We start from the raw sequence: 23,784 nt of genomic DNA, 5'->3' as shown, positions 1-23,784 counted from the left end.
CACTAATATGTTTTCCATTTCTAATTTTGTCACTTTGGTAATGTTATATAATATAAATGCTATTCCTTTTTATTGCTGAGTAGTATTCCATGGTATGGATATACCACAGGTTGTTTAACCACTCACCTACTGAGGGATGTTTTTGTTGTTTACAGTCATGGGCTATTACAAATAAAGCTACTGTCATCAGTTGTGTACTTATGCAGAACGTAAGTTTTCATTTCTCTGGGATAAATGCCTAGGAGTATAGTTGCTGGGTCATATGGTAAGTGTATGTTTAGTTTTTAAAGAAGCTACCAAACTACTTTCCAGAGTGGCTGTGGCATTTTACATTCTCACCATCAATGTATGAGAGATCACATTTCTCCATATCTTTGCCAGCATTTGGCATTATTACTATATTTTTATTTTAGTTACTCTAACAGGTATTTAATGATATCTCAATGTGATCTTAATTTTCATTTCTGTAATGGTTAGTCCTGTTGAACACCTTTTCATGTTCATCATATATTCTCTTGGTTTAAATGTCTCTTCATGTCTTTTGCCCATTTTCCAATTGGATTGTTTAATGTAGAGGTTTTGAGAGTTTTTTTCAGTAGAGTTTTTCAAGGTTCTTTCATCTCACTCTTCCAAGCACAGAACCCACTCTAATTTAGCTCTAACTACCAGGGTGTTGACTCTAAACCCATCCTTGCTTCAGCATGGGTGTAGGGATCCAATTATTATTATTTAGCAGGGGGCATTTACCCACCTATATCACATTTGAAAATATTTTGCTTTATACTCTGCTCTTCCCTGGCCATGCCCTGAGCTTTACCCATGTGCTGCCCCCAGAGCAATCTGGACTTTAGCCTCGGATTTCCTCCTGACCTCGTTGTTGGCTTTGTGAGCTGAAACCAAGCCTTGGGAATTGTACCTCTCTTCCTGGATCCACATGATCTGGATGCCAGATGGATGGATGAATGAATGAATGAATGAATGAATGAATGAGTTAACGGTAGTAGGCTCCTATGCATGGCTATTCTATGCACCAGGCACTTTGGGATTTGTCTGTTATCCCAAAAGGCAAAGAGTAGATGGGAAAGGGAAGAAATTTAAATATCTAACATCCTAAAGACAGTGGCTCCCTTCAAATATCATCAGTTTGTAGCTACAGGAAGGAAAGAAAAGAATGTGGGAGAGAAGGCCTCCCGGAGGAAGTCTTGGGTACACGTATACCATGCAGGACAATCGCCTCCCTGACGCACTTGGAGTCTCTGGCAGGTTATTTTTAACTGCCACATTGTAAAGTCAATGTTTGCACTCTGATAAGTTCCTGTCCAGTGGCTTGTTCTAAACTCTGGCCTGGGAGGTAACCATGAGAGACTAGGAGTGGTTTGTGAGAGAGAAACAGTGAGTGAAATATAATAATCCTGTAGCTGCCAGCCTCAAGAGCCACGACAGATCAAACAATCAACATGTATTGTGTCCCCTGCTTGCATCACCTGGTCATGAGTTGTCAGTGGAATTTGTGGAATGGATTGTTCTCTTGGAGTCACCCAATATCCCTGAACAATGGGAGCACACATTCTTGGTTTTATATAAGAGCTAAGAAGGAAATGTTCCTCCCACCCAATCAGAAGCAGGGAGCTGTTGCTGATGTCCAACTGCCTGCCTATCTGCCTGCCTTCTCTCTCTCCTTCTCCTCATCCTCCTCAGGAAAGAAGAGAGAGGAAGGGAAAGAAAGCTAGACCCATTGTGCGGAGGTCACCAGGAGAATGATGCCGCAGGTTGGACAGAAGATAAATGGGAAATACAGGAAACAAAGGATGCCCTGGGTTTTTCACTTGGTAGAAGGTGTTTTTACTTCTTTGTTGGCTTTTCGCATTGAATACTCTTATAGAAAAAAAAAGGCATTAAAGTATGAGGTTTCTTACTCATACATTGAGATTTAGAAGCTAAGAAAGTCCCTTCGTCCAATTGCAACATTTCAGGGCTTTTTGGTTGCATGTAACACAAAGCTCAACTCAAACTGGGTTAAACAGTAAGAGAGCAACTGACTCAGTACTGGAAAGTTCAGAAGCAGTGGTTTCAGGGTTGATTTGGTGTAGTACTTTGCCAGACATCTTTACCTTCTTCTGGTGTCAGTTTCAAACTAAGGCTGGCTCCATGTTTCAGGGTTCATCTCGAGAGAGAGGAGGCCTGCCCTTGGTGCTGGCTGATCATCCTCAACTAACACCCTGGCCAACACATGTCATGTGCTGACTGGCTGACGCTGGGCTTTCCTGAACCAGTCCGGCAGCCACACAGTGGCTCACCCTGATGCGACAGGAGGCACAGTCACCTAGTCTGCTTCAGAGTGAGGGAAGGGGGCAGTGAATTCTGGGTGTCAACCCCAGTGCTCCCTGCTACATCTCCTAAAAAGATCCTTTTAATTCCTCCACTTAGAACTCCTTTAGGAGGACCTCAAGCCTCTCATTCTGAAACTTGAGATAAAATTGAAGTGGTAAAAAAAAAAAAAATGAAATAGTTAACAGTGAATTTACACTAAAATGTGTCAAGGGAGTAAATTTTTGTTCTTATAAATGTCAAGTGAGCTAAGAAGTAATTTTATTTCCCTAAAATTGAATTAAATTAACTCATAAGCCCCAATTTCTTCTTGATAATAGAAAACTAAATCTTTCTAATTCAAAGTAAAATTCAATTACTTGTGATTTAAAATCCAGTCCTTTTTTTTTTTTTTTTTCCTCTTTGGAAAAGCACTGGTTAGTATTCAATGGCCCTTCCTCCATGACTTCAAACCACCGGGACACAACCCTCTGTCCCCCACCCCCCAAAAAAAGCCACACCCTTAATCTTCTCTTCAGTTCTCTGCTAAAGATTTTACCTGTACAATAACAGTCTGCTTTGAGAGGTTTTCCTTCCCCAGAACTTCAAAGTAGTCCTAGAAGAAAGAGAAAAGGGTTTATAACACACCACAGCACCTGCCAATTCCCTGATGGGTATGAGAAAAGATGCCCGCCAAGCTACTCCATCTAGGAACTAGTGAGTGCATGTTTCTGATGTGGGCACCATTGGGGGTGCTGCCTACCCTCGCCGGTGATTCAAGACCAGCAGACTCTCTCTCTCTGGAAACTCCAGCACATCAGGATAAGAACTATGTCAGGATGGGACTCTGTATAGGATCTGGACATTTAAGGAGTGGGCCACTGCGAGGTTCTCCTTGTGAGGAGCTCTCTCCTGAACTGGCTTTGGCTGTTGGTGTCTATCCTCACTGCCATTCACTGCTGATGACCATAGTATACCCCTGTTCTTTGGCTTCTAGTTACACACAGTGATAAGGGCATTCCCAAGCCACTGGCTTTCCTTCAGCCCCTTTTGCCCAATCTCATGCGGGAAGGGTGTGAGCGAAGCCATGGGAAAGCATCGGCTGCTCAGAGTGTTGCTCTGACACTCCAGGAAATATGGGCTTGGTGGTGGCAGATTTATCTCAGATGGTCTCTCTGGCTTAACTTGTCCTACTCTACTATAGCCCCTTGTGTTGGTGTAGGCTCTCTGTGAGAATCTTTCCTTGCAGGATTATTAATGGGGAGTGAAGGCACAAGTCTCCTGCTCTGAGATCCTCAAACTCTTCTGAGGGTTTCTATCACCCCTAACCCCAGGTTTGGACTTTCTGTTAATCACACTGACCAGTGACTTACTCTCTTTCTTGCTTTGCTTCTAGCCCAAGAAATATATATATTTTTAATTACCTCTCTATCTAGCTTGGGGGGAGGGGGAAGGTTTACATATTTTTTATCCTTTTGAATATCTTTGTTAGGGCATAAATCATACTGCTTAGTAGCTTTGCTCTAGGTCTTAATGTTGACCGCACTCATGTGATTTGGTACTATCTTCTCAGTGTTAGCAATACGATAGAACTTTCTCACGAATTGAATGGTATAGCATACCAAGGCTTTATTTCTTATTGATTTTGTTCCTAGAATCACATTTAAGAGCACAATTTTTGTAGTCACAGCCTTGCGTTTAAATCTCAGCTGGGTCACTTTCTTAACCTCGGCAAGATACATTAACCCTGTCCAAACTTGAGCCTTCCCTCAAGAGATGGAGGTGCTGTGATGGGAAAAGGATTAGAAATATCACCATAATCTGAACTTCCACATCCATTAATCATAACTGTATCTTCCTCATGGGGTTTGTTTACAGATTAAATACAGACCCCCCCCCAAAAAAAAGTGTTCAGCACAGCACCTAGTGATTACCAAATGACAGCAGGCCCTGTGTGTAGAGTCCATGGCCAGCCATCCAGTTCAGCCAGCATTTGGAAAATGTCTAACAGATAATTACGTCCCACTCCATTGCACAAGGAGAATCCTGAAAGCCATGAGCAAAGCCATCAAACAAATAATTCCTTTCCAGGAATGTCAGCGATGGTGGTCATTGGAATAAACCCCAACTCTCTCTGTCCACTTGCTCCTCAAGTTTCCTTCTTTTACAATAAGTAGCTAGAAAGTACAAACACTTCAGTGTCTTGTTCCAGTGGGAATAAAATAATTTCCTCAAACTTTAGAGCCACCTGTGGTTCATTTCCAATACACAGGGAGAATCAGGGCCGGGGTTTTTTTTTAAATGTGTCTTGATGAGCTATTGGTTTGTTTCATTTTACTTACAGACGCCTCATATAGTTCACTTCACTGTTCTGTGCTCACCGTAGCTATGTATATATTGGGGTCAGAGAAGTGGTAAGACTATAAAAGGCAGTAGCATGCTTAAACTGGAATAAATACGTAAAAACCTATGGGAGGTTTTGTGATTTCCCAGAGAAACCCGATGGAGTCAGAAACTGTTGTACTCCTCGCTCTAAAGCCTGTTTCCAGGCTGTTCCCATTTGTCTTCAGGGAGCCAGCTGCTCCCCCAGCTCCACCGGTAGATGACAGGGGACAGAAGACAGAGGTGAAGAGTCTCTATCTCATCTTAGAGAACACTGCTGTGGAAAAGCCAAGAATGAGCTTGCCACTGGTGCAGAACGTTTAAATGCAACATACCCTGCAAAGGTTTTGTATTTAAAAAACAAAATGATAAGGGGCACCTGGGTGGCTCAGTTGGTTAAATGTCCAACTCTTGATCTCAGCCCACATCTTGAGCTCAAGGTCTTGAACTCAGGATTCAAGCCCCACGTTGGGCTCCAGGCTGGGCATGAAGCCTACTTAAAAAAAAACAATTAAAAACATAATGATAAACATATAAAACCACCACCTTCTTTTATTGACCCAATCAACTGTTTGAATGTGAAAAATATTATCCAAATATTACATGCACTTAATTTTTTAAAAAAAGGAGTTGGCACTCAGCCTGGGAAGCTACCAACTAAATGGAAATCAAGGGAGTCTTACTTTAGCCAAGTTTTATTTTTGCAATGGTAGAACACACTCCTGTGTCTGGGGTAGTTTGTGTCTTAGAGCAGACATGGGAATCTGGAGCCTGGGTTTCTAATGTCTGCTCTGCAACTATTTGGTTCTATGACTGTGAGCAGGACCAAGAAAGTCTTGCATCATTCTCCATTCGTAAAATTTTTATTTATGAAGTTCAAGCATTCAGGGATTGAAATTCAGAGACTCAGAGGCCCTGTAAAAGAAATTATGCATGGAACGACCTGGCTCAATGCGTGGTATATAATAGGTACGCTCTAAGGTGGTGTTCCGATGTGTGTGTAGAGCACAGAGTTCTCCTGGGATTTCAGAGCTGCATGGAGCTTTAGGAGCTATTACATATCTTTCATTTGTCCTTGCTTGTCTCCACTCTGAACCACTTGCATTGATTTTGTAGATTAAACTCTCATAAAACAATCATATCCCTACATTTCCAACCCTTTGGAGGTGGGTGTGACTCTCATTGGAATCCCCAACTGCACGTACGTGCTTACCATAGTCATATCTTACCATGTGGCAGATATATCAGCTGTTTAGTTGTCTGTTTACCCTTGACCAAAAATTCCTTGATGTACAGGCTCTCTCACTTTTTGGGCTCTATGGCCCGGGACCTGGCACAATGTCCGATGCAAAGCAGAAGCTCAGCAAGCGTTCATTGTCATTGTCACCTGAAACCTAAAGAAAGATGTAGCCCAATCCAAGTGAACTTAGACTTAGCTGACACATAGTAAGTTAGCAGAAAAGTGGTATCCTCATGGAGCCTAGATGATGATGGGACACCAAAGGACAAGCGCCTGACACTGTCACCTAGCACCGCAGGGGTGGTCAGCTTCATTACCCTGCAGTTTCTCAGCATGGTCACAAAAGAGGTGCATTTTCTGATGGGTGCTCTGCCTCTTGTTCTGGGTCTTTTTGCCCTTGAAGTCAGTCTGGCCCCTCCCCCAAGAGGGCTAACCCTGTAGACCACACTTCTCAATCTCCATAGTCAACAGGTTTCTAGCAGGGTTTGGCCAATGAGAGATGAATGATTGGAGGGATGAGGGGAGGGAGGCAGAGCCAGGCTATATCTCCTGTCTCTTGAGCTCAGACAGTGTGATGATGGTTTTATCTTTTCTAATGCACTAGATCCTGCCTGCCATGGCTCCGTCAGGCAGATTTCCGGCCTCTTGGAGATGGAGGCAGGGGTGCAGGTGGTTTCCCACCGTGGCTTGGGAGCTCATCCACTATCTATATAACCAATTCCCTCTGTTACATTCCCTGTGTTGAAAATACTTAGATTAATTTCTGTTTTCCTCGATCAACCCTGACTAATACTCGGACCACTCTAGCTTACCACAGCTAGCAAGAAATTAGTACAACTGTATGTATTGACCACTTATTTTAGGACATAAATTGTACTAGGCACTGAAGATACAAAATAAATAAGGTGTTGTCTTTGCCCTGGAGAAGCTTACTGTCTGATTGAGGAGACAGACATGTAAGCAGAGAACAAATTTACTAATTCGAATTTGAAACAAATTCAAATTTACTATGATGCAGTTGAAACAAATTTACTAATGAAGTTTACTAAGTTCACAGTGGTACAGGTGCCTGGGGACAGAAATAACTAACTTGGGGAAGGGGAGAATCAGGAGGAAAGGGGTTTTTTTTTTTTCAACTTTTTTTTTTGGGGGGGGGGGACAGAGAGAGACAGAGCATGAACGGGGGAGGGGCAGAGAGAGAGGGAGACACAGAATCGGAAACAGGTTCCAGGCTCTGAGCCATCAGCCCAGAGCCCGACGCGGGGCTCGAACTCCCGGACCGCGAGATCGTGACCTGGCTGAAGTCGGACGCTTAACCGACTGCGCCACCCAGGCGCCCCGAGGAGAAAAGGGTTTTTAAAAGGAGGTAGCTTAATATAGTGTTTAGACACTATACAGGCTCTGAAAACTGCTAGATTCAAATGCTGCCTCCAACAAGTATTAGATGCATGACCGAAAACAAGTGGGGTTTTTTTGTTTTGTTTTATTTTGTTTTGTTTTAGCCTTGTTATGCCTCAATGTCCTTTTTGGTCAAATGTAAATAATAGTCATACATCATAGTGTTCTGTAAACATGAAATGGCTTAACGGATATAAAGCATTTAATACAGTGCCTAGCTCATGGCAAGCCCCCCAAAGTATTAGCTGTTATTGTGATTATTGTTGCTGCAACAGCGAAGGAAGTCTAGATGTTCAGCTTCTAATATAATCTTCAACCGATACTAGCTAACTCAATGGATGAATTGACTAAATAAATAAATGAGTAAATGAGTTTACCAAGCAAATGATGGAAGACGGCCATTCCAGGCACTGGCTGAAAACATGGCAGTTTAGAACCACAAGGCTGGGTGGTTTTGATCCATGTGTCAGTCTCCTATGAGTTTGATTCATGTGAGGTTTCTCCCCCTCTGAACTCACCTCTGCCTGCAGTAACCAAATCAAACTCCTAGGTCTGCAAAGTTGACCTGTTTTCTTCCCCTTTCTAAAGGTTCTTCTTTTCAAAGCCAATAAAAGATATTCAAGGAAGGGAGTTCTGAACGTGTTGTAGCAGTGAGAGTAGGGTTGCCAGATGTAGCAAATTCAAATATTGGACATTAAATTTGAATTTTGGATAAACCACAAATAATGTCTAAACCTCAAGATGGTTGTTTTTTTTTTTTTTTTTTTTTTTCAACTTTTATTTATTTTTGGGACAGAGAGAGACAGAGCATGAACGGGGGAGGGGCAGAGAGAGAGGGAGACACAGAATTGGAAGCAGGCTCCAGGCTCTGAGCCATCAGCCCAGAGCCTGACGCGGGGCTCGAACTCACGGACCGCGAGATCGTGACCTGGCTGAAGTCGGACGCTTAACCGACTGCGCCACCCAGGCGCCCCACAAGATGGTTGTTTTAACGTCTGCGCCTGACGTTCAAGTATTCACTGATCATGACCCATTAGCATTTTTTTCTAAAAGGAGAAACTGGCCTTAACAGGGCAGGTTCCATTGTCCTTTTTTCAATTTCTTCCTTGGGGACCATAGAAAAGATTAACTCTCCAACTCAAGTTTTATATCATTCAAGAGCTCTTACAGCAAATGGCCTAAGAGTCAACCAGGTCCAGGTCAATACCCGTTCCATCTAAAAGATCATCCTGGTCCTGCCTGACATCAGTGGTTATTCTCTGGTCTGAACTAGAGCTCACACAACATTTCCTTTTTCTAATTCACGTTTGACACTTGGAAATGCTACCTTGCATTGCTAGCCATCTTTCCTTTTTATATCCCCTTCCTTTTTAACTAGTATATAAGGGAATAAAAACCAAATGTTAATATATCTTCCAAGCCCAGCACACAGTAGGTACTCAATATATTGTTTTTTTTTTAAATGAACCAGTACAAGAAAAACAAAATTTAATATTTCCATTGGATACTGCCAGCCATCAGAAGGTGTGTTGCCTAATGGGCTCTGGAGTTACACTCAGTGTGAATTCCAATTCCTTGCTCATATTTAAGATTGGGCTCTGTAGCAAGTTACATCACATTCCCCCTTTGTAAAATGGGTACAATACTCTTTGACCTCTTCAGATTGTTAGGTTGATGAACTTTAATTAGCACCTGGGAACCATTTCTAGCTGGAAGTTGCAGTTATACTGATGGCAATTAATAAGACGTAGGGGACTGTTCCATAATATTCTGACCATCATTTCATTCCTAAACTTCCACTGTAGGAAGTTGAAACAAGATTTGGTAAGAAATTTTACATTAGCTATTTTATTGAGCTGATTTAATGTTTATAGAAAACTAATCTAGAATAGAAACCAGCCTCTTGCTGATGGTTCATGGTCACTTAATGAATAACCCACCACCATAAAATAAGTGGAGAGAGGTTGGCTGGAAGGCATGCTGCAAACAATTCCATTGGAGTCACTTGGCTATTACTGCTCCCCTTCATCCATCTCCCTCCTTACAGCACAGAGTTTTGAGTGATTGAAGTCAGTTTGGGCAAGGATTCCAGACAGGGAAAAGCAAATACGTAAGTCAGAGGTCAGAAGAAAAGAATAGGCCAGAGGGGGTGGAAGAAATGCTGAGCTGATAATTGAAAGATAATGGATGTGGGGGTGGGTCACAGCAGCATAGTAACAGGGGGAGTCAGACACCCCCATGCTTTCTCAGGCATCTGCATGAGGACCAGTGTTACAACTCATCTCAAAAGAAGGTCTATGGAGCATGGATTTCTAAACATTTGGGCCACCCAGCATGGAATTTTGGGAAGTGACCCTGTTGAGTAAAGCCATTAACAAATTACTTTCCTTTCAGTTCCTTCCCTGGCAGGCCCTGCAGTTGATGCCTCCTTAGTAGCAACTGGAAGGAGTAAATATGCTGACAAGCATCCATGTGTAGTGGACTACTTGTTGGAAATTTCATCTTGAAAAAATGATCCCAGATGATTAGTTGAAAGATTGCCAGGAATCCCTGGAATCTAACCCTCAGGTGAACACATAAGTTTCACTTGAGGGTACAGTCAAGGTGAAGAATTTACAAAAATAAGTCATATTGATTTCTTTACTTTTGCAAATATTTGAATTTTGTAACAGGCATCCCAGCTTGCTCTCAACCAAATAGGAAGCTAGAAATCTGTGATGCAGTAGACTGGTTTTGAGGTTAGATTTTTGATTGGACACTTAGCTCCACCATTTGCTAGACATTTATGAGAGATTATGACTTAATCCCTCTCTGCCTTTGTTATCTCATCTGTGAAATGGTTATATAATTAATCATCCTCATCTCATAGGATGTGAGGATTCAACCAAATAGTAAAGCAACTAGACCCTGGCCTTTGGAGAACCTCAAAGTTTAAACATGCTTTTTCTTTTCTCTTCTCTCTTTTATTCCAAACTCCTTCCAATCCCATGCCAGCAATTTTCTAATTTAGAACAGTATTTGCTAAACTTATGAATAATGTAGGAGACCTGAAGAAAGGGAGGGAATGAGTCAGGTGGCTACCTGGGAGAAAGTGCTCCAAACAAAACAACAAAACCATCAAGTGCAAAGACCATGCACTAGATGTGTACTTGGGCAGTCAGGAAATCTTAGGGAAGCCAGGGTGGCTGAAGTAGAATAACCCCAAGGGAGAGTGACAGAAGAAAAGGTCAAGGAGATACAGAGGGGGCAGATTGTGTGATTGTGTAGGACCAAGAAAGCCATTAAGAGGACTTGAGTTATTGCCCTGAGTGGGTTGGGAAGCCATTAGATGGTTTAAAGCTGAGGAGTGACATGTTTGACTTATTTCTTCTTTTTTAAGTTTATTTATTTTGAGAGAGAGAGAGCACGTGCACACACAGAGCATGTGCACACACATATGCACGTGTGAGCAGGGGAGGGGTAGAGAGAGAGAGAGAGAGAGAGAGAGAGAGAGAGAGAGAGAGAGAGAATCCTAAGCAGGCTCTACACAGTGCAGAGTCTGATGTGGGGCTCAATCTCAGTGAGATCATGATCTGGGCTGAGATCAAGAGTCCGATGCTTGGGGCGCCTGGGTGGCGCAGTCGGTTAAGCGTCCGACTTCACCCAGGTCACGATCTCGCGGTCCGTGAGTTCGAGCCCCACGTCAGGCTCTGGGCTGATGGCTCAGAGCCTGGAGCCTGTTTCCGATTCTGTGTCTCCCTCTCTCTCTGCCCCTCCCCCGTTCATGCTCTGTCTCTCTCTGTCCCAAAAATAAATAAAAAACGTTGAAAAAAAAATAAAAAAAAAAAAAGAGTCCGATGCTTAACCAACTGAGCCACCCAGGTGCCCTTGTTTGACTTAGTTTTAGAAAGATCACTCTGGCTACAGTGCTGAAAATACATTATGGGGCATGTATGAAACCATCATGTTGTGCCCCTTAAATTTATATATGTTATATGTCAATAATATCTCAATAAATCTGGAAAAAATTAAAAAGAGAGAAAGAATACACATTATGGGGTAGGGATGTGGAGTGAGTAGGAAGAACATATGGGCAGAAGCAGGAATACCAGTTTGGATCCCACTAAATATCCAGGTAGGAGATGATGGCAGGTCAGAGATCAGTTAGGGGGTGAGAAGTAGTCAGATTGTGAACATATTTTGAAGGTAGCAATTTAGGCTTTGCTGAAGGATTCAATGTGTAACGTGAGAGCAACTTTTTCAAGGTTTTTGATCCAAAAAATTGGAAGATAGTGATGCTATTTGCCATAAAAGAACACCATGAAGATTCAGGAAGAATACCAGGAGTTTAATTTTAGCCTTATAAAATTTGAGATGCCAAATAAACATCCATCAGTAAGCAATTGAATATGTTATCCTGGAGTTCAGATTAGATATAGGCCATATATGGAGAAAAGGAGTTATAGCTGGGTAAGGAGGTAGGATTGGGAGAATTTAAATTAATTTAGGATGAAGAAATAATAGAATGTTTTCCAGCGGTGAGAATAATCCAATAGAATGGAAAAATGTGATAATGCCTGAGAAGGGACAATTGCTGGAATAGTATATTTAAACAGATGACAAAGGATGGGATCTTGTGCACAAACCAAAGCATTGCTATAGCTGGTCCATCCCTAGTAACAGAAAGGATGACAAAATATATGTAGATAGAATGAGTCATGTGGTGGTATGATTTTGAAGAGTCATCTTCTGACTGCATGTATTTTCTTGGTGAAACTGGAAGACAAAGTCAATGTGAGGGTGGTGATGAGGGGTTGAAGGTCTTGGGAGAACGACAAAGCCATGATTGACCAGGGGAGTGGAAGAATGAATGGATTTGGGATTGCCAACTGAATGCATTTAGAATTGCCAAGTAGCATTAAGAGCTGACTTGAGGTTGAAGGTCATGGATTTAAACTGAGAGCAGCCACTTTCATCTATGCAGATAAAAGTGTAGAGAAGATGGAGATCTCAATTTAACCAAGACTGGGGTTTTGCCAGTTGACTATAAGGAAGGGAGAGAAGGGCAAAAGAGCTGAGGGTTTATGCAAATAACTAATGATAATGATAGCTGATGGGCATTAAGAGAGGTAAGGAAGGAAGTGAGCACATGAAATGGGTGAGAAGCAGTGAAAGAGCCAGAGGACCATAGGCAGGTCTTTATGGAATCAAAAACTGGAGTCAGAATATTAAAACAAATGAACCAAAAAGAGAGGAGGGGAAATGCAAATCAAAACCACAGTGAGATATCATTGTATCCATACTTACCAGGATGACTATAATAAAAGAGATAATAACAAGTGCTGAGGAGGATATTGAGAAATCGGAGTCCTCATTCATCGTGGGTGGGGGTACAAAATGGTGCAGTGACTGCAAAACAATCTGGCAGTTCCCCAAAATATTAAACATAGAATTACCACATGATCCAGTGATTCCATTCCTAGGTACAGACCCCAGAGGAATGAAAGCATACCTCACATAAAAGGATGTACGCAGTGTTTATTGCAGCAGCATTCATGGTAACCAAAAAGTGGAAACAACCCAAATGTCCATCAACTGATGAATGGATTAAAAAAAATATATCCATATGATACAATATTATTTGGCAACAAAAAAGGAAGGAAATTCTGATATATGCTACGATTTGGATGAATCTCCGAAACATGCGAAGTGAAAGAAACCAGTTGGAAAAGGCCACGTCCTATGTAATGTGAAATATTCAGAGTAGACAAATATATAGAGACAGAAAGTAAATTGGTGGCTGCCTAGCACTGGAGCAATGGGAGAACTGAGAGGGGCGGTGAAGGCTAAAAGTTATGGTGGTTTTTTGGAGGGGGTCAGATTAAAATATTCTAAAGTTCCTTGTGGTAATGGTTGTACAACTCTGTGAATACACCAAAACCATTAAATTGTATACTTTAAAAGGGCGAATTTTATGGTATATGTAACTCATCACAATAAAGCTGATACAAAAAAAAGAAAAGGAGGAGGTGGTCAGAGAATGGGGTGCTTGAAACTGGCATTATGGAGGGTTTGCATGTTGGTAATGACAGGAGCTAGGGTCTGTCCATGGAAGTGAGAAACCGGGATGATCTAGAGTCAGGAAGACTCCGGGGTGCTGCCAGAGTGCTGGAGGAGCACCCATGAGATAATGGGCATCAAGTATGGTGGCAGGAGTAATGTCAGGGAGGAGTCTGACAGTCAGCTGGTGTGGGGGAAGATCTTCGGGGAATGAGGAGGACGACCTGAGGGTTTGCAAGTGACTACAACAAAGAAGTATCAAAGCTAGTGGAAATCTGATAGCAGGCAGTTCAAAGCTGGGGTGGGGGTAGAGGGAATATTCTGGAATTTGGGTATTTGTGAAGGACTTATAATAGCCTGAAGTATTAAGTGCTTACTGTACCTTTTCCTTTCTTCAATTATTCATTCATGCAACTCCTATTTATTCATTTTCTGGCACCTTCTGAACTCATTTGGCTGTAGCCAAGCACGGTAGAGATGACTCAGGATGGCTGCAGTGTCCCTGCCCCTGCTGCTATAGGATAGTCTTTTTTCATTGGGCTTCCCTCGAACCTGTTGGTCACCAGCAGAGTAGAAGGCTGTGCTGAGCAGTATGTCACCATTCCTTGATCACAGGCATCATACTGCTGTCACTAACACAGTGAATGGCTTTATTTTTTTGAAGGGGGTGGCTGCTGCCTGTTTTAGAGTTGGGTGGGAGAATGAATGATGGGCTTTGGCTTTGGATGGATCTGGGTTTGGATTGTGGCTCTGCTATTTATAACTGTAAGCTCACTGAGTCTTAGTTTTGTTGTTGACAAAAACCTACCTTGTAAGCATAGGTGAGAATGAAATGGCTTCATGCCTGTCACGCTCCTAGTAGACAGTAGGCATGGGCACAAATGTCCTGTTCTCTCCCTTTCTCTCCATCCTTTGCCTTGATGCTGATGACGCTCCTACTGTTTGATTTCCAGCTTCCAGAAGTTCCAATATCTGGCTTCTAATCAGAAGCCTTTTTCTAGGCTTCTTAAAGTATTTCATGAAATTTTTCTAATTTCAACCTTTAAAATAACCTGTGAGGTATAAAAAGGAGGTATTAGTGTTCCTAATTGATGGAAGACAATATAAGGTACTGAGAGTAACTGACATTTACTGGCTATTTACTAACTGGCATTTTTCTAAACACTGTATGTGCATTAACTTAATCCTCACAATAATCCTATGATGGGTATTATTAACCTTATCTCATGGAAAGGGAAACAGGCACAGAGAGGTCAAATACATGACCTTGTTGAAGATCACATAGTTTCTTAGCATGGAGGCAGGATTTGAACCTGGGCAGTCTAGTTCCAAAGCTTAAACACTATATGGCTCTGATAGAAGGTAAGTAAACAAATCATTGTTTAGAACTCCTGAGTGAAGAAATCCTTTTGCCAGTTACTGCTCAGGTATCTTTCTGGCCTCCGGAATGTCATGTGGCTTGAAAATGTTGGTAATTCACAACGGTGACTAAGAGAATACTATTGTTATCTTATACAAGAGGGGAGCCTGTATGAGTTTTATTACCTGACTTCCTTCTAGCTCAGCCACCCCTGAGAATTCTTTTGTAGAGACAAAGAAGTCAGTCCCTCTAAGATAATAGCAGTACGAATAGTCACCCTTGTCACGTTAACAGTTCTGCTTCTTGAAAGCCCAACTTTTCTCAATATTATGAATCTAAAAACCTAGGGGAAACTTTGGAAAACTTTGGGAAACAAATAGTTCATAAAGCTAAATGAACCTCATAATGATTCTCTGGTTCAGGCAGACTTTTCCTTGGGAAGCAGAAGAGTATATGGTCTGAAACTGTACCATTGGGCACTCATGAAACTCGTCTCAGAACCACAAGACTAAAGTGTCATTACTAAGTGCTAGAGGTCTGATAGCTAAGGTGGCTTTTTTTAGGAGTGGATGACCAAACATTCAAAACACTTAGAGATTTGTCATTTTTCTTCCTGCTGCCGCCGATTTTAGTTTTTGATCGCTAGAATTTCTCCCAAACTGGGAGTAGAGAAAAAAAGAGAAGATAAAACTAAAGCCTGATCATTTTAGCATGTCAGAAACTTTGATGTGAATTTGACGAAGGACAAGTTGGAAATGGTTATCTAAAATGAGATTAAGGTTATATATATTTTCATTGTGTGCGTATATGTGCATTTAACTATTGTCCTGTGATTCCTATTTCTATTTGGTAAGAAGAAGTGGACTTATTCTGCATACTTATAAAATACATGAGATCATATGTAATTTATAGATTTTATTTATTTTCCAAAGATCTGAGCTCTCCATTGATGTGGTTAATAAAAGTCCTCCTCTTATTTATAAAATGGTTTATTTATATTCTCCATATATGTGCATTTTAATAGATGTCCTATACATATGTGTATATTATACATAATATACTATCTTTCCATGGATAAATACAGCAGAATCAGTCTAATAAATGAAAACATTATGACTTGAATGGAAACGAATGAGACAAAGGGTCTTTCTTAAGAACATGACATAACCATGCTAACTGCGATGGCTAAAATTATTTGAAGAATGGAGTAAAATATAAATAAATGCCTTTAAATGTAAAGAAATGCCCAAATCTTTAATCTCTGAGGCTACCTGGGGTTCATCTAGCCCTGGCCTCCTGTTCTCTAAAGAGAACTTCTCTTTGAAGTTTGGTGGAGTTCACTGGGATGGGTCACATAATGACTGTGGGGGCTTGGGAATTCAGTGAGAGGGAAGCGATACCAGTACCTGTTCTAAGGAGGCAAAGGTTCAAAGATGTGGATTCACACATGTGGGCACACACAGGCACACAGACCCAAGCTCCAGGAACTGGAGAATTTTGCCCTTATCACAGCCTAGGGGTTCCCGGGGCTCCTCCACACATTCAGGTGACTCTGAAAAACTTGTTTTGAGCTAGGACTATCTCATGAGCCTCTTTCTATGACATGAGAGCCCAGTAGCTGACTGACAGAGTTCAAATACCAGAAGCTCAGAGAACTCAGCTTGGACTGCAGTGGTCTCCTGTCTGTTGGTCGTGTTTGCTGGACTTGCTCCTCCTTCTGTGTCTTGAAATAGGGGTTGGGCAAAGGAAGAATGGGGGGAAAGGTAGGAAGTCTCTATGATGGTGCTCGTTCTATTGCATGTAACAAGGACGGAGGATTGAGTGTATAGAACCTCTTTACCTACTTCCCCCTGCAAATGATGATGATGATGATAAAGGCTACCATTTGTTGATCCTTACTCTGTGTCAGGTATTGTGATAAGCTTTCCATTTATTATCATAATTTACTTTCATTCTCTCCATAATTCTCAGGAGTAGGGACTATTATTATCACCTTCCCTATTTTTTGGAGAAGTAAACAGAGTTTTAGAGGAAAGGAATAAATTGCCTAAGGTCACACAGCTAGTAAGTTATGGTAAATAGAATACCACGCCCTCCTCCACCACCACCGCCCCCCCCCCCCCCCCCCCGGCCAAATGTCCACACCCTAATTCTTGGAACCTGTGAATGTATCACATGGAACAGGTGAATTAAGGTTGCAGATGGAGTTAAGGTTACTAAGCAACTGACCTTGAGTTGAAGGGATTCTCCCAAATTATCTGGGTGGGCCCAATGTAATCACCAGGGTTCTCATAAATGAAAGGGGGAGGCCAGAGGGTCAGTGTCAGAGTGATGCGCTGTGAGAAAGTCTCAATTGGCCATTGCTAGATTTGAATATGGAGGAGAGGGGTCATGAGCCAAGGAATTAGAGCAGCCTCTAGAAACTGGAAAAGGCAAGAAAATGGATCCTCCCTTAGAGTCTCCAGAAAGAACATAGCTTTGATAAGACCAGGTGTTATCCCAGTGAGACCCATTTTGAGCTTCTGACCTCCAGAACTGCAAGATAATAATTTGTGTTGCTTTAAGCCACTAAGCAGTAATAGGAAACTAAAACAGCGATAAATCTGAGGTCTGAAGTCTGGCTCTGGAGGTGGGGCCCTCAACACCACCCTTATAGTGCAGAGCTATGGGGAGCCATAGGAATAGAGAGTAGCACAGGCCTTGGTAGAAGAGAATAAGCCACTGTACTTAGCAGCTCCACCAGAAAGCCCTGGGCTTGAAAAGACTGGAGAAACACCAACCAGACCATGAACACCTCAGGAATGGCAAATTATCTGTCCCCATCAAATAAGGGAATGGTGGGATGGGCTAGGGGCGGGGCGAGTAAGTTCTCATCTCATGCGAACACTGAACCCTCGCAACCTTGGCGTTACATCATTTACACTTACTCTTCAAACACAGACTGAATATCTGCTAAGAGTAGGCACTGCGTTAGGTGCAAAAAATACCAAAGCAAGGAAGTTGTGTCTGGTCTTTCGGGTGTAACAGTCTAGTGGGGGACACAGTCAAGTAAACAGACAATTACCTTTCAGTGGAGTAGTGCTGAGATGTTGTATATGGAAAAGCATAGGAAAGGCATGTGACTGGTTTCAGGAGTTCAGGGATGGCTCCCTGGAGAAGGTGATCACTGAACTATGTCTTGAAAGTTGACTTTGAGGGATATGGGGGAGCTGAGGGTTGGAGAGGAGACAGCTGCAGGTGGAAAGTACTGGAGGCATCTAGAATATGGGTTACCCAAAAGCCGTACACAGGTTTGCTACAGCCAAAGGTGAGAGAGTAGGAAAAATGAGGCAGGAGAGGCAGACAGAAACCAGGAAGAGCTTTGATGCTGAGCTCAGGAATTTGGATCATCCTATGAAAAATGTGGAGCCACTGTAGGGTTTTACACCTAAAAGTGCTACAGTCAGACTTGCAACAGTTAGACCTCTTTGGTGGCCTGTAGAGGAACAACAGTGGATCCAGTGGCAGGGCAGGGACAAGACAACTGTCAGGAAGAGCAGCCAAGAAGTTGCTGCAATGCCTCAATCCACCCTCTCTGGTTCCCTAACAGGCAGCTACATATAGTGCAAAAAGGACTTGACTGAGGTATGTGAAGAAACCTCACTGAATACTGACCCAGAACCTCTTGGATGAAACTAAGGAAGTATAAATAATAAACTCTTTGAAAGCCTAAAACTCTATCTTTTCCAGGCTTGGCTCCGTTTCCTAGCCTTAATCTACAGGATACTGGCTCCCCTGGGCCTGGCCAAAACTCACTGCCCTCAGTTCCCTTACCGTGTGGGAAACCCTCCTGCCTAGGGTTCTAGTCCCGGGTTCACTGCTCAATTCCAAAATGAGTGAACTCTCACTTTACTTTTTCCATCCCCGACCTGAGATCTGCTCCTGGATTCAAGCCTCAGCACCTCTCTGCTTGGGTCCTGGTCTCTTGGAATTATTGTACACTCTTCTTCATGTGTGTTGTTCCCCCACTCTCTTGCTTTCAGGGTTCCCCACTTTTTCTAGTGTCCATTCTTTGCAGCCATTCTTATTTTATTGGCTGTAGTTTCTCCCCAAACAGGCTGTCTTTCTTTTATCCCTGCTTCTATATTCCTTTTATGATTAGTAATTTTTCCCCCAGTTGTCCATCTATTCCTTTTATGATTAGTAATTTTCCCCCAGTTGTTAATGATAATCTTTCAGTTTATCTCACTTCAATAAAAATATTCCCATTTCTAAAGCTTAATAATACATTAAAATTATTCACTATATATAAGAAAAGTAGGGACTCTCAGGTCTGCATACATCTGGGCAAGACGTACCACAAAATAAAGGGAGAAAAATAAGCTAGAGTACACATCAGAGATCCAGGCTTGTTCCTGGACCTATCTTGCCCAAATTATCCAGAATGTCATTGTTGCTAGGTGGGATCTTTATTTAGGGATCTGAGCATCATATGCAATTTGTCTCCACACAACTTTGTTTCATTTTATATTTTCTATCACTGGCAAGATGATCTTTGTATCAGTCAGTAGAGACTAGATTATGCTGCAGTAACAAACAGCTCCCAAATCTTGGTGGCTTAAACCAGAGGTTTATTTCTTACTCATTCTATAAACTCATGGTGTATCTTCAGGGTGGCAGCTCATTTCAGTTACTCAGGGACCCTTGCTGGCAGAGCAGTCACTGTCTCAAACATTGCCAGTCATTATGCCAAAGGGAAAGGAAATGTTAGAGGGCTTCTGCCTGGAGGTGACACATGTTTCTTCTGCTCAAAACACATTGATCAGAAATAGTTACATGGCTCCACTCAACTATAAGAGTCCCAGCCTAGCACTCAGAGAAAGAGAAGCAACTTCAACTGCAGCCAAGGTAGAGACCCAGGAACACTTGTTGAACAGCATTAATGACCATCACTGTTTTCATTAGCCATTTAGCCTATGACTCTGTTAAGGCAAACACAAAGTAGTTTAGAAAGACTGGTCTCTACTTTCTTAGACCTCTTACTAGCCACTAAGGGTCTTAAGTCTTCTCCAGTAGGAGATTTCAGTACTGTCATCCCCAATGCTCCACAATGATTTCCTGTTTTTATATTAATAACCTATGACTTTTCTAACTATGTTTCCATTTTGTTTTTGCTACCAAGAGGCCGAGAGCCAAAAATGACACTATCCTATACTCCAGGTGGCTTTTATTATCTATAAACAATTGTATTAGATTATGTATAGGGGGAGCCTGCGTGGCTCAGTCGGTTAAGCAGTGTCCGACTTCGGCTCAGGTCATGATCTCACACAGTTCATGAATTCGAGCCCCACATCAGGCTCTGTGCTGACAGCTCAGAGCCTGGAGCCTGCTTCGGATTCTGTGCCTCCCTCTCTCTCTCTGCCCCTCCCTCGTTCATGTTGTCTCTCAAAAATAAAATTGAAAAAAATTAAAAAAATTTTTTTTTCAGATTATATGTAGTTTTAAAACAAACTATGGAAATAAGTTTATTCAACCTTTTTAAAAAAAATTAAGTTACAACTGCAACCATGTGCTAATCCTCAGAATGAAGAATTAATTATGTTGACCTTTTTGGTCCTAATTTTCTCACAAAATTTTAAGATCGTGCAATGTTTTAACCTTTATACTCTGCCTCATTAGGAAGGTAGTCAAGTTAACTGCATTTGCATTTTATTTTACATCCTGCCTCTTTTGAAAGATATTCTGGTTAACTATGCAATTGATTTGCATTTTATTTGCTTGTTGTATTGATGATTTGCAACCTCACATGCAATCAGACTGCCAAAGACATTGATATAGTAGCAGGAGACAGGGGCTAGTGCTTAACTACTTGAGTGAGGCCTTAGTGTCTCTTCACTAGTGAATATTTATAAATTATGAAGACTTTGTCTCCCTCTGAAACCCTGTAACTGTGGAGACCTGAATAATGAATACCCAGATAATGAGAATCCTCATGTATGTGATGTATTTCTCAAGGTTCATCTTAATCTCGGCTTTGATTTTATTTTAGTTTTTCCTTTTTGCTTAGATTCCTTCAGCTATTTTCTTTATTCTTTTGTATTTACAAGGAGTTTTCTCAAATCTTTTGTAAGATGAGGCAGAACATCTATCAACACGCGGAAATAAACACTGACAACTTTTTTATTTTTATTCATTTATTTTTAATGTTTATTTTTGAGAGAGAGAGACAGAACGCCAGTGGGGGAGGGGCAGAGAGAGAGGGAGACACAGAATCTGAAGCAGGCTCCAGGCTCTGAGCTGTCAGTACAAAGCCTGATGGGGGCCTCAAACCCACAAACTGTGAGATCATGACCTGAGCTGAAGTTGGATGCTTAGCCAACCGAGTCACCACCCAGGCGCCCCTATAACTTAACTTCTTAATTACCACCAAACTTACGGAATCATCTGTGTTGGGGGAAATGAAGTCTGGGAAACTTTCTGCAGGCAATGAAGAAAGTTGAGTGGCTGAGGTGCCTTTGCTGAAGCCTGACTTTTATCCTACTTTGAGATCGGTTTCCTCCACTCAGTGGGTAGTAAATCAAGAATTATGGGCATGTCTTGGCTTTCTGGGGCTGCAGCTCATTTGGATGGTCCATAGGGTGTCACTGGGTAACTTCCTGCCCTGGAAACTTCCCTCCAAAGGAAAGGCTGTCTTCTGTTTCATATATAATTCAAGTTAACTAACTCTTATTCTTTGACTTTAAGAAAATAACCTCTCTCTTCCTCTCAGTAAGTGTCTTCGCCTTGGTCTCTGCAGTTGCTAACACATGATTCTTGTGGTGGGAACAGTCAGGAAAGAATTAAACTTATTAATTAAACTACAAATGCCAGAAATTCACTTGTATGGAGCCCTTGCTATGTGTATGGAGACTTCCATGTGTTAGTTCATGGAATCTTCATACTAACTCTGTGTGGTGAGTCTTCTTGTTCTCATACTTAGGCTGAAGAAACGGATGCTCTGAGATGGCATGTATTTTGCCAGAGATCACCCAGTCCTGGGAGGGAGACTCCTACCCATGTTGTTCTGGCTGTAGAACGCTCAGTCTTTATACACCACACTGCCCTGCCTCCAGCTCAGGGCTGAATGAACCTTGCATGGGAAATAACATACTTCCTATTTAGAAGGTAACAAAAGAAAGTGATTATATAATTTTAATAGTAAGTGTTATATGTGAATTCCAATTTCAAGTAAAACTATGAGATTTTCCCTGTTGGTCATTTTAAGAAACACATACTTCCATTTCTAAGGCACTGTCTTATCGTAAATGCACAGCAAACAATGTTACACACATTTTATAAATAATAGACTCATATGGGGCCCTACAGATAAAAAGGGCCAGAATCAGGATCAGAACACGGGATTCCTGAGTCCTAACCTAGGGTTCTTTCTTCTACTAATGCATACACAATTCTGTAATCCAAAAAGGAATTTCCAACAGTATATACCTAATTATTTGGGATTAGATGAGAAGCAGGTGGAGAGAATGGAGGGGACTCACATCTGTACCCTCATGCCACTCGGTACAATCATGGGAAGGTTTCTCTGTTTTGTTTAAAGTTCAGCAGTTGAAATCTAGTCCTGGGTTCCAAAGAACGCTTACTAATTTCATAGGACCTGAGAGCCAGATAAAGTTCCAGGGAGGAACTTTGATTGATTTGACTTTATTTCATTATTCCCACTTTACATATAGTTTAAAACCAAGCTGTGAGTAATGATAATCCCTGGTAAATAAAAAGCAACACTCAAAAGCTTTGCTTTAGAGATTCTTTATATGTATATATTTAAGTTTATTTATTTATTTTGAGAGAGAAAGAGTATGCCCACACGCACACACATACAAGGGAGCAGGAGGGAGGCAGAGAGAGAGAATCCCAAGCAGGCTCCGTGCTGTCAGCACAGAGCCTGATATGGGGCTCAAACTCACCAACCAAACCATAAGATCATGACCTGCTAAAATCAAGAGTTGGACGCTTAACCAACTGAGCCCCCCAGGTGTCCCAATATATTTTTTAATCTACTTATCTTTTTCTTTCTTTATTTTGCTTATTGCTTTAGTACAGTTTTTGTACTTACAGAGAACATATTTCTCTTCAAAACAGCAACTGCACAAAACAGCAAACAAATTGTACGTCACCTTGCGTTGACTGTGAATTATTCAATTATCCTTTCCTCCCTTACTTCTACCTTGTCATTCTGGAATGAAAGCAGTCAGGATAGGAAAAAAAAAATCATTCAAGAATTTAGACATTAAAATGCAGGTGAACTTCATTCAGTTGTGGTAGACTTGTACAGGACGGGCTCAATTTTAGTTACAACTCCAGACAGAAATGCACGTACATGGACCTCCTCACATGTCCAGTTTTATGTGGCAAGGCCATCTTCCTGCCCCAGCAGTGGTGCACACCAACTTTTTCTCATGGGTAAGCTGCACTCTGTTGACTGCAGAGTTCCCATAATAGTTTCAGAGTTCTTAGCATCTCTGAAAGAGAAGGGTCAGAACACAGAAGTACAGGATGTCAGATTTCTCAGGCACTTGAAGTGTTTAGCAGACAAGTAAAGAAGTGTTAGTTTAGGGACAAACATCTGGGGATCCTCAGAGGCAGCAGGCTGGAGACTGAGGGCCCTGAAGTCAAAATCTTGAATTCCAGTCCCAGCTCTGTTGTTTTTTTGACTTTGCAAACTTGAACAAATCATCTGGCTCCTGTGAGCCCTAGTTTTGGCATTCATAGAAAAAGGAGATTTTGGGGTGCCTGGGTGGCTCCGTCAGTTAAGCGTCTGGCTCTTGATTTCAGCTCAGGTCATGATCTCGTGGTTGTGAGATTGAGTCCCACATCACTTCTTGAGCTCTGCGCTGGGCTGGGTGTGGAGCCTGCCTAAGAGTCTCTCTCTCTCCCTCTCCCTCTGCCCCTCCCCTGCTCATACACAACTCTCACTCTCAAAAGGAAAAAAAAAATTATAAAAGGGAGATAAATATTTTACTGAGTCATTGTGACTTTTAAGATGATGCGATAGTTACTGGAACACAGAAGACACTCAACA

The 23,784-nt window shown here is 41.8% G+C and overlaps 1 protein-coding gene and 1 non-coding gene across 4 annotated transcripts in view; one reads left to right on the top strand and one right to left on the bottom strand.

Moving 5' to 3' along the window:
* The window catches only part of SHROOM3 (shroom family member 3), a 327,033-nt gene that overhangs the window by 84,888 nt on the left and 218,361 nt on the right, over positions 1 to 23,784 (top strand). The gene's annotated exons all lie outside the window — the stretch shown is intronic.
* On the bottom strand, positions 3,031 to 3,163 carry LOC111560351. Its single transcript, XR_002742096.1, has one exon. It is a non-coding gene; the product is annotated as a small nucleolar RNA SNORA3/SNORA45 family (small nucleolar RNA).

This window comes from Felis catus, chromosome B1 (assembly GCF_018350175.1).
Source record: "Felis catus isolate Fca126 chromosome B1, F.catus_Fca126_mat1.0, whole genome shotgun sequence".
NCBI lineage: Eukaryota > Metazoa > Chordata > Mammalia > Carnivora > Felidae > Felis > Felis catus.
The sequence above is the reverse complement of the archived record's forward strand: the minus strand, read 5'-3'. Positions and strand labels throughout refer to the sequence as shown.